Below are 12250 nucleotides of genomic sequence, written 5' to 3'. Positions count from 1 at the left end.
ATGGTTAACACGATTATTACGGCACAAGAATCACTGGCGACATTTGTTGTTTAATCCTAGATGGATATAAACCCTTGCAATGGAACCTCCACCATATCAACACAATCCATGGTTCCATTGCCCACCACATAGTCATATTCATAGTTATGAAAGTAGAGGTTTTGGTTTTTTATGCAATAGTGATAACCATAGTACTTTGCAAGTAATTTGATAGAAATACTCAAATGGCATGAGCAAGTGATGAACTTGCCTGAACACTGCAAAGTTTTGCAGTTTGAAGGTGTGGACTGACCCTTGTCCTCTTTCTCTGAAAAATAGCATCATTGTCCGATAAGGGCAATGGTTAAAGAAGCAATTATGCATGATTCCAATTTTTAGGGTTTGTTCCCCCCTTCCGATGTCGTTGTAATTTCATGTGAGAGGTTAATACTAAGAACAACTTGGAGATACTGGATTTAGGGTAAATACAACCTTGAGATATTGTCAAGGTGTTTTTTTATAGTTCAAAGGCATTATTGAACTAATTTTCATTATTGAAAATAATATGAGTGATTTAAATGATTATTTAAATCATCAAATTAAGACTTATTCTTAGTTGTCTTCAAAAATTCCCTTTGATATTTTATTCAGGTAGAGAATTTTATGCTGATCAATTTTCATATTTTTAATTATTTTTTAGAGTTATTTAAATATTTATTGTGATTTACCAAAGTTTATGTAATTTAATTGAATTGTGAAATGGCAAAAATGCCCCTGGGCCCACCTGTCGGTGCAACCCAGTGGGTTAGGTCGAACCGACCGGCCTGGTCCGGCTCGACCAGCCCCACTTCTCTCTCTCCCTCTCACGCGCGACCGAACCCTAACCCTAATCCCTCTCTGGCGATTCGCGTCGCCTCCGCCGTCGCCGCTCGATTCCGGCGAGCTCCGCCGGAACTGGCCCCCGCCATGATGCGCAATTGACGCACCTCACGACGGCGGTCATCTTCATCCGCGTCGATCTGGAGCGGGTGCTGCTCCAGCTCGTCTTCGACCTCCTCTGCGGCAGCTAGGGTTACGGGATCGTGGTGATCCCGCTGCTCACTGGGCTCCAGGCGCGGTGGCGCCGCCGTGGGCCTCGCCACGGTGGTGTGGGGCGCTACGGCGCTTGTTGGCGCATGGCCTGGCCTGGCCAGGTGCTACCGAGCACTCGGCGCGTGCCGCCATGGCCGCCATGGCCGCATCTGCTCGTCTGCTTGCCCCGGGTATGTGCGCCTCCTCTTGCTCTCTCTCTCCTGTGCCTGTTCTACTCATTCTCCTCCTCGTCTCCGTCTAGCTTGGTCACTGGCTTGCCCTTCCTCGTAGAGGTGCGGCCATGCCGTGATGCTGCTGCTGTTCTGCTGGTGCTGCTATGCTGTTGTGCTGCTGCTATGCTGCTTGTGCTGCTGTGCTAGCTGTTGTGCTAGCCCTAATGATGTGCATCTGTTGCTGTGCTGTTCAGGTTACTGGCCCTACTGGCCTTGGCCATTGTTGCCCTGGCCATGCCAGTGCTTGCCATTCTTGCTAGATTCTTGCTATGTGCTTTTGTTCATGTTATTATGCTTGCCAGTCACTCATGTGTGTTCATGTATGCTTCCCTGGCTCACTATTGTGAGTGATTCTTGCTGTTTTAGCAAGTACCAGTGCTGCTTGGGTGATGACCAATGATTGTAGGCTCATGGTAGGCTCAGCCTTGCTTAATTGTGGTCTATATCCATCAATTCCTTGATGATATGCTTCTGGATACAATCATAAAAATGGTTTATATAATTATATGTGATTCAATTATTGCTTAACTGTGGCTATTTAATTTATATGATTCATGTGTTGATGCCAGTGATGTCCTGGCATGCCCTGGCATGCTCTAGCAAGCTTCTGATGATCATAGGATCATCAGTTGCTTGTATAAGCTTCTGTGTTGGTTCAGTGCTTCACTTCTATTCAACCTGTGATGTGTGTGTATCACACAGGCTGGTCCTGGTGTGTCTTTGGTGCTTACTTAAGCAAGAATGTTGCTTGCAATGATCCATTGGATCATCAGCAAGGCCCTGGTGCTTTGATTATTTGTGTTGCTCACTTATGTGTATTGCCTGAATGTACTGAAATAGATAAGTGATGTGAGCTGCTTTGCAGTTGTGATCATCCTATTAACTGTGACAGGGCTAGATGGATGCCAACACTCAGTTGTGTACCCTAGCCCTCTACTGAATCCAAATGGATAATGATGTGTAGGTTCTTGTCTTGGCTCGTGGTTGAGGTGGCCACTGGCAAAGCACTTGTGATGTCATGTCTGGTTGCTCCCCTCTCTGTGATTTGCCATGGTTTGTGATTGCTGGCTGGAATGGAATAGCTGTTCACTGGCTTGATCCAATATTGGACTTCCAGTGACCTTTTGATGTTGACAAAGTATATAGACAAGTAATTGTCTATAGTCTGATGGCATAAATAGCTGTAGGTGCTAAGTGTGTGGGCTAGGCTAGCTGTGACTTCATCTTTTGCTGGATTTCTTCAGTTATGCATTGATTTGCATAACTGCTGTTCCCATAGGATGATTGCCTAATGGTCTTTACCCATATTTGCTTGCACCAAATGGCTTTGCAGCCAAATGATGACACAGACAGGGTTTCATACCCTTTTTGATTCTGTGATGCATGTGTATGCTTATTGATGAGCAAAGCATGTGTTTGCTCAGGTTCTTTTGTGTATACCTCACTCCAGCTCCTAGAAAATGGGTGTTGGTGTAGAGGATTTCTTTAGTGTGGTGATGATGCTTGCCCTGCTCCTCCTTGCAATCTTATGGTGCTTGATTCAGTGCTGTGGTGAGTTAGGCAGGTTGAACAGCAGTGGCTGTTCTTCCTGTTCTTGATGTGCTTGTGTTCTTACCCTGGAGATTCTGTCGATGGATGAACTAGGGTTTGCTGTGGAAAAGTTTTTATATGGTTGGTCCTTGCTTCTCTGGTCGACAGCTCCACCTTTCACTTTGGGTGACTCACTGTGTATGTGTGCTGCATGCACACAGCCCTGTGAGCAGGCTGTGTGTGTGTGTGTCTGCTGATGCCCTGTACTTGGCTGAGAGAGTGGATCAGCTCGGCAGTCTTGATCATATCCTCTCATGATTCAATATTTTTGCTAACCTGCCAATTGGCATTGCCACTTGGCACAATGTTCTTTTTGTGTGATTTATATGCAGAGATCATGAAATTGATCAAGATGAAGATCTTCAAGCTCAAGATTAACTTGTAGCTTAGGATATATTTTTCTTACTTGTAATTTTCTTTTTCCTTTTCTATTTAAGCAATTCTTGTAATGTGTTGTATTATTCATTTATTTTCTTTATGAATATTGTAATGACAATGTAAATTGTGTGATGATCAATAAAGCTCAAGGTTTTCTCTAACGAGCTTTAATTATTATGTGTGTTATTTATGCTTTGTATCCTTATTATTTACTTAATGAATTCCCTTATAATTAATTCATGAGTTATTTGTTTTTATGTTTGAATTTGAATTTCAAATTCAACTTTGAGTTGAGTTCAATCATACAACTTAACTTTGAATTCAACCAAACAACTTAAGTTTGATATGATCTCTCCCCCTCTCTTCTCAAAAACCTAATCTAGTTAAGTGAGGCACAAGTTTGTCGCACTCTCGAAACCCTAACCCTGTAAGGTGTCGAGAGAGAAACTTGTTCCCCTTCGATGCAGTTTTTATTTAAAAGCGCGAAATTTCCCCAGAATTTGCAATGCAATGCACATCCCTTTCTAAAATCTACCCCTCGATCGTCTCTAAACCTGGGACATTACACATAGCAAAAGAAGCAATGCGAAATAAAAGGCAGAATCTGTCAAAACAGAATAGTCCGTAAAGACGAATTTTATTGAGGCACCATACTTGCTCAAATGAAAATGCTCAAATTGAATGAAAGTTGCGTATATATCTGAGGATCACTCACGTAAATTGGCATAATTTTCTGAGTTGCCTACAGAGAATTTTGCCCAGATTCATGACAGCAAAGAAATCTGTTTCTGCGCAGTAATCCAAATCTAGTATCAACCTTGCTATCAACGACTTTACTTGGCACAACAAAACACAAAACTAAGATAAGGAGAGGTTGCTACAGTAGTAACAACTTCCAAGACACAAAATAAAAACAAAGTACTGTAGCAAAATAACACATGGGTTATCTCCCAAGAAGTTCTTTCTTTTTAGCCATTAAGATGGGTTCAGCAGTTTTAATGATGCACTCGCAAGAAATAGTATTTGAAGCAAAAGAGAGCATCAAGAGGAAAATTCAAAACACATTTAAGTCTAACATGCTTCCTATGGAAGGGAATCTTGTAAGTAAACAAGTTCATGAAGAGCAAAGTGACAAGCATAGGAAGATAAAACAAGTGTAGCTTCAAAAATTTCAGCACATAGAGAGGTGTTTTAGTAACATGAAAATTTCTACAACCATATTTTCCTCTCTCATAATAACTTTCAGTAGCATCATGAGCAAACTCAACAATATAACTATCACATAAAGCATTCTTATCATGAGTCTCATGCATAAAATTATTACTACTCCCAACATAAGCATAATCAATTTTATTAGTAATAGTGGGAGCAAATTCAACAAAGTAGCTATCATCAAATATAGGAGGCATATTGTATTCATAATCAAATTTATCCTCCATAACAGGCGGTAACAAAAGACTACTATCATTATAATCATCATATATGGGAGGCAAAGTATCATCAAAGTAAATTTCCTCCTCATTGCCCGGGGGACTAAAAAGATCATGCTCATCAAAACCAGCTTTCCCAAGCTTAGAATTTTCCATAGCATTAGAAACAATAGTGTTCAAAGCATTCATATTAATAACATTCCCATTAGCATGCATATAAAGTTCCATGGGTTTTTTAATTCTCTCTTCAAACACATCATGTCCTAATTCAAGATAAAGTTCATAAAGATCTCTCATATTTTTGTTGTTTTCCATTATGCCTAACTAGTGTAAACAAGAAACAAAAAGATGTAATTGCAGGATCTAAAGGAAATAGCTTCGAGCACAAACACAATGGCGCCAGAGCATCACCTGAACCGAAGTATGAGTGCCTTTTACCTTTCCTCCCCGGCAACGGCGCCAGAAAATAGCTTGATGTCTACGGGTGCTTCTATTCTTGCAGACAGTGTTGGGCCTCCAAGAGCAGAGGTTTGTAGAACAGCAGCAAGTTTCCCTTAAGTGGATCACCCAAGGTTTATTGATCTCAGGGAGGAAGAGGTCAAAGATATCCCTCTCATGCAACCCTGCAACCACAAAGCAAGAAGTCTCTTGTGTCCCCAACACACCTAATAGGTGCACTAGTTCGGCGAAGAGATAGTGAAATACAGGTGGTATAAATAAGTAGTAGCAACGGCACCAGAAAAGTGCTTTGCCCAGGAGAGTAAACAAGCAGTAGTAACGCAGTAAAACAGTAAACAAGCAGCGATAGCAGTATTTAGGAACAAGGCCTAGGGATTAGACTTTCACTAGTGGACACTCTCAACTTTGATCACATAACAGAATAGATAAATGCATACTCTACACCCTCTTGTTGGATGATGAACACCACTAACTGTGTAGGATTACACGAACCCTCAATGCCGGAGTTAACAAGCTCCACAATATTCGATGTTCATATTTAAATAACCTTAGAGTGCACGACAGATCAACACAACTAAACCAAGTACTAACGTAGCATGCACACTGTCACCTTCACGCTACTAAAGGAGGCATAGATCACATCAATACCATCATAGCAATAGTTAACTTCATAATCTACAAGAGATCACAATCATAGCCTACGCCAAGTACTAACACGGATGCACACACTGTCACCATTACACCGTGCAGGAGGAATAAAACTACTTTAATAACATCACTAGAGTAGCATGTAGATATATTGTGATACAAAACACATAAGAATCTCAATCATGTAAGGCAGCTCATGAGATCATTGTATTGAAGTACATAGGAGAGAGATTAACCACATAGCTACCGGTACAACCCCGAGCCTCGATGGAGAACTACTCCCTCCTCATGGGAGACAGCAGCGTTGATGAAGATGGCGGTGGAGATGGCAGCGGTGTCGATGGAGAAGCCTTCCGGGGGCACTTCCCCGTCCCGGCGGCGTGCCGGAACAGAGACTCCTGTCCCCCAGATCTTGGCTTCGCGATGGCGGCAGCTCTGGATGGTTTCTCGCACCGTGGCTTTTCCGTATCGAGGTTTTAGGTCGAGGGGGCTTAAATAGGCGAAGAGGCGGCGTCAGAAGGTCAACGAGGCGACGACACCATAAGGCGGCGCGGCCAGGGCCTGGGCCGCGCTGGCCTATCATCTGGGGCCCCTGTGGCCTCCCTCTGGCGACTCTCGGGTGTTCTGGATGCTTCCGGGGATTCTAAGATGCTGGGCGTTGATTTCGTCCGATTCCGAGAATATTTCCTTACTAGGATTTCTGAAACCAAAAACAGCAGAAAACAGCAACTGGCCCTTCGGCATCTTGTTAATAGGTTAGTTCCAGAAAATGCACGAATATGACATAAAGTGTGCATAAAACATGTAGATATCATCAATAATGTGCCATGAAACATAAGAAATTATCGATACGTCGGAGACGTATCACATGCCATTTCTTAACTTTCTCTTTAAAGAGTTTAGCATTTTCATAAGCTTCGCTTCTCCATTCATCTAAAGAACTCAATTGTAGCAATCTCTTCTTACCGGCAAGTTTAGAATCTTTATTTAGTTCTCTTACAGCCCAATAAGCTTTGTGCTCTAGTTCTAAAGGTAAATGACAAGCCTTTCCATAAACCATTTTATACGGTGACATACCCATGGGATTTTTATAAGCAGTTCTATAAGCCCATAGTGCTTCCTTCAATTTACTAGCCCAATTCTTTCTAGATTTATTAACAGTCTTTGCAAGATAGATTTAATCTCTCTATTTGATAATTCTACTTGCCCACTAGTTTGAGGATGATAAGCGGAAGCAATTCTATGATTAATACCATATTTAGCAAGAGTTTTTCTAAAACCACCATGAATAAAATGAGAACCTCCATCAGTCATAAGATATCTAGGAACTCCAAATCTAGGAAAGATAATATCTAAGAGCATTCTTAAAGAGGTCTCACCATCAGCACTTTTTGTGGGTATGGCTTCCACCCATTTAGTAACATAATCAACAGCAACAAGTATATGAGTGTTACCTTCTGAAGATGGGAAAGGTCCCATGAAGTCAAATCCCCAACAATCAAATGGCTCAATAACAAGAGTATAATTCATAGGCATTTCATTGTGTCTGGAGATATTACCAACCCTTTGACATTCATCACAAGATAAAATAAACCTTCTTGCATCTTTGAAGAGAGTTGGCCAATAAAAACCTGATTGTAGAACCTTTTGCGCGGTTCTATCTCCGGCGTGATGTCCTCCATAAGCACTACCATGACATTTACTCAATATCTCTTGCTGTTCATATCCGGGAACACATCTTCGCAGAATACCATCCACTCCTTTATATAAGTGTGGGTCATCCCAAAAATAATGCCTCAAGTCATAAAAGAATTTCCTCCTTTGCTGAGCTGAAAAGGTTGGAGGCAAGTACTTGGAAACAATAAAGTTAGCATAATAAGGATACCAAGGACTATCTCGCGAGCTCACCTTTATTACAGCCAATTGTTCATTTGGAAAACTATCATTAGCAGGAACAGGATCATAAGCAATATTTTCCAATCTAGACAAATTATCAGCAACAGGATTATCAGCACCTTTCCTATCTATAATATGCAAATCAAATTCTTGCAACAAAAGCACCCATCTAATAAGCCTTGGCTTAGCATCTTTCTTTTGCATTAGGTATCTAATTGCAGCATGATCAGTATGAATTGTAACTTTTGAATCAACAATATAGGATCTAAACTTGTCACAGGCAAAGACTACAACTAACAATTCCTTTTCAGTTGTAGCATAATTTCTTTGAGCAGCATCAAGAGTTTTACTAGCATAATGAATAACATTCAATTTTTTATCTACTCGTCATTCAAGAACAAACTATACAAAGAAATCACTAGCATCACACATGATTTCAAAAGGTAAGTTCCAATCAGGAGGTTCAACTATAGGAGCAGTTGTTAAGGCTTTCTTTAAAGTTTTAAAAGCTTCCTTACAATCATCATCAAAAACAAAAGGTACATCTTTTTGAAGAAGATTAGTAAGAGGTTTTGATATCTTGGAGAAATCTTTAATAAATCTCCTATAAAACCCATCATGACCAAGAACACTACGAATACCTTTAACATCCCTGGGATAGGGCATCTTCTCAATTGCTTCGACTTTAGCTCTATCAACTTCAATACCTCTCTCGGAAATTTTATGTCCCAATACAATTCCTTCATTAACCATAAAGTGGCATTTCTCCCAATTAAGAACAATGTTAGTTTCTTCACACCTCTGCAAAACTTTATCAAGGTTTCGCAAGCAATTATCAAAAGAATTCCCATAGACAGAAAAATCATCCATGAATACCTCTACAATATTCTCGCAAAAGCCATGAAAAATAGCAGACATGCATCTTTGAAAAGTAGCAGGAGCATTACATAAACCAAAAGGCATACGTCTATAAGTATAAGTTCCATAGGGACAAGTGAAAGTGGTTTTCTCTTGATCTTTAGTTTTAACAGCAATTTGTGAAAACCCAGAATAACCATCAAGAAAGCAAAAATGAGTATTTTTAGACAGCCTTTCTAACATTTGATCAATAAAAGGTAAAGGGTAATGATCTTTCTTAGTAACCTTATTAACTTTTCGATAATCAATGCACATTCTATATCCTACAACTACTCTTTGAGGGATGAGCTCATCATTATCATTAGGCACAACAGTCATTCCTCCTTTCTTAGGAACACAATGCACATGACTAACCCATCTACTATCAGCAATAGGATATATAATACCAGCTTCAAGAAGTTTTAATACCTCATTTCTTACCACATCCTTCATCTTAGGAATTAGACGACGCTGATGTTCAACAACAGGCCTTGCATCATCTTCCATATTAATGGCATGTTGGCAAATAGAGGGAGAAATCCCCTTCAAGTCATCAAGAGTGTAGCCAATAGCTCCTCGGTGTTTCTTCAGTATTTCCAATAACCTTTCTTCCTCAAACTCTGAAAGCTTAGAACTAATAATAACATGATATATTTTCTTATCATCAATATGAGCATATTTAAGATTATCAGGCAATGGTTTCAAATCAAAAACAGGATCTTCCTTTGGTGGTGGTGTTGTACCTAGATCTTCAACCGGTAAATCATGTTTGAGAATAGGTTGACGAAGGAAAATTTCATCAAGCTCATTTCTTTCTTCCCTAAAAACTTCACTCTCACTATTCTCCAAATGTTGCTGCAAAGGATTACTAGGAGCAAGAGCAATAGACACACACTGTTCAACTCTAAAATCATTATTAGGCAAATCAGCTTTATAAGGAGTTTTGGCAAATTTAGAGAAATTAAACTCATAAGATTCACCAGCAAATTTAGTCACAATTTTCTCTTTCTTGCAATCTATAACAGCTCCACAAGTATTTAGAAAAGGTCTACCAAAAATGATAGGACAATACTTACTAGCAGCAGAACTAAGTACCAAAAAGTCAGAAGGATATTTAATCTTACCACATAGAACTTCCACATCTCGAACAATACCAATAGGAGAGATAGTTTCTCTATTAGCTAGCCGAATAACCACATCAATATCTTCAAGTTCACAAGAACCAATTTCATGCATGATCTCCATGTAAAGCTCATAAGGAATAGCACTAATACTTGCACCAATATCGCATAAACCATAATAACAATGATCACCAATTCTAACAGAGAGCATAGGAACACTAGTTTTCCTAGACTTATTAGGATGCGAAACAATATTAGAAGCATCTTCACAGAAAATAATATGACCATCTTCCACATTTTCAGTCACAAGATCCTTAACTATTGCAATAGCAGGTTCAACCTTTATTTGCTCTTCAAGTTCTATAGGTTTCTTTGCACCTTTATTAACCGCACTATTTATAACAGAATACTCCTTCATTTTAGCAGGGAAAGGAGTTTTTTCAATATAAGCTTCAGGAAGAATATGATCAACAGTTTCAATTACTACACATTTATTTATAGATGAATCAATTTTATCTTTATACGGTTCATGATACTTATCAAAATTCTTCCTAGGCAATTCAAAATGAGAGGCAAAAGCTTTATAAAGATTTGCAACGACTTGAGAATCAAGACCATAAGTAGCACTCATATTACGAAATTTATCAGTATCCATAAAAGTTTCAATGCATTTATAATCATAGTTTATACCCGACTCTCTATCTTTGTCGTTCTCCCATCCTTCAGTATTCTCCTGAATCCGATCAAGAAGGTCCCTTTTAAACTCTTCTTTATTGCGTGTAAATGATCCAGAACAAGAAGTATCCAGCAAGGTCTTATCTTGAAAAGAAAGTCTTGCATAGAAATTATCAATGATAATATTACCAGGAAGCTCATGAATGGGGCATTTGAGCATTAAAGACTTCAATCTCCCCCATGCTTGGGCAATACTCTCTCCATCATGAGGCCATAAATTATATATGCGGTTCCGGTCTTTGTGAATTTCACTTGGAGGATAGAATTTAGAATAAAATAGAGGCACAATATCATTCTAATCAAGAGATTCCCCATTCTTCAGTAATTTATACCAATGCGCCGCTTTACCAGACAACGATATAGAGAATAGTTTCTTCCTAACTTCATCCATAGCAATACCTGCACACTTGAATAAACCGCATAATTCATGTAAGAACAGTAAATGATCTCCAGGATGGACAGTTCCATCCCCTTCATAGCGGTTATCCACAACACGTTCAATAATTTTCATAGGTATTTTGTATGGAACCTCTTTCTCACCTGGCGCCTCATCCACTACCTTTGCAGTAGTAGTAGATTTTCCAAATAAAAATTCAAGAGAAGATCTCTCCATAATGAATTATAGCAGCAGGCAGAAATAAAATCAGTACGAACAGTAAAAGTTTCCCTTACCAATTCCACTTACCAATAGCGCTTCACTCCCCGGCAACGGCGCCAGAAAATAGTCTTGATGACCAACAAGTATAGGGGGTGTATCGTATTATTTTCGATAAATAAGAGTGTCGAATCCAATGAGGAGCAGAAGGTGTTGACAAGCAGTTTCGATGAAGGATTCACTGTAAATGCTCACAGACAAGTATTCAGGGGGTTTTGATATAGCAGATGAATAAAGTACGAGTAAGTAAAATGCGAGAGAAATAATTGCAACAAGTGGCCCAATCCTTTTTAGCACAAAGGACAAGCCGGTTTGTTTACTTATAATGACCAAACGTTCTTGAGGACACACGGGAATTTAGTCTAGTGCTTTCGCTTCATATAGCTGATTAATCTTCATTGTTTTGATAAGTGTTGTGTGGGTGAACCTATGCTAATGCACCGCCCTTCCTAGGACTAATACTTACTTGTGATTATACCCCTTGCAAGCATCCGCAACTACAAGGAATTAATTAAGATAAATCTAACCACAGCCTTAAACTCTGAGATACTGCTATCCCTCCTGCATCGATATACCAACAGGGGTTTAGGTTTCTGTCACTCCGGCAACCCCGCAATTAGCAAATGAATACAATATGTATTTCCCTAGGCCCATAAAGGTGAAGTATCATGTAGTCGACGTTCACATGACACCACTAGAAGAATAACACCAAAACTTAAATATCAAACCATTGAATATTACCCAACATAATTCACTACTAACATTTAGACTTCACCCATGTCCTCAAAAACTAAATGAACTACTCACGAGACATCATATGGAACATGATCAGAGGTGATATGATGATGAATAACAATCTGAACATAAACCTTGGTTCAATGGTTTCACTCAATAGCATCAATAACAAGTAGAAATCAATACCGGGAGAGTTTCCCCTATCAAACAATCAAGATTCAACCCTAATTGTTACAGCGGTGACGAGGTGCAGCGGTGGAGATGGCGGTGATGATGATGGAGATGATGGTGATGATGATCCCAATGATGTCCAGCTCGATGGCGGTGACGATGGCGTCGATTTCCCCCTCCGGGAGGGAATTTCCCCGGCAGATTTCAGCCTGCCGGAGAGCTCTTTCTCTCTGGTGTTTTCCGCCCCGCAGA

The sequence above is a fragment of the Lolium perenne genome, chromosome 1, assembly GCF_019359855.2.
Source record: "Lolium perenne isolate Kyuss_39 chromosome 1, Kyuss_2.0, whole genome shotgun sequence".
NCBI lineage: Eukaryota > Viridiplantae > Streptophyta > Magnoliopsida > Poales > Poaceae > Lolium > Lolium perenne.
This window is presented reverse-complemented; position numbering follows the sequence as displayed.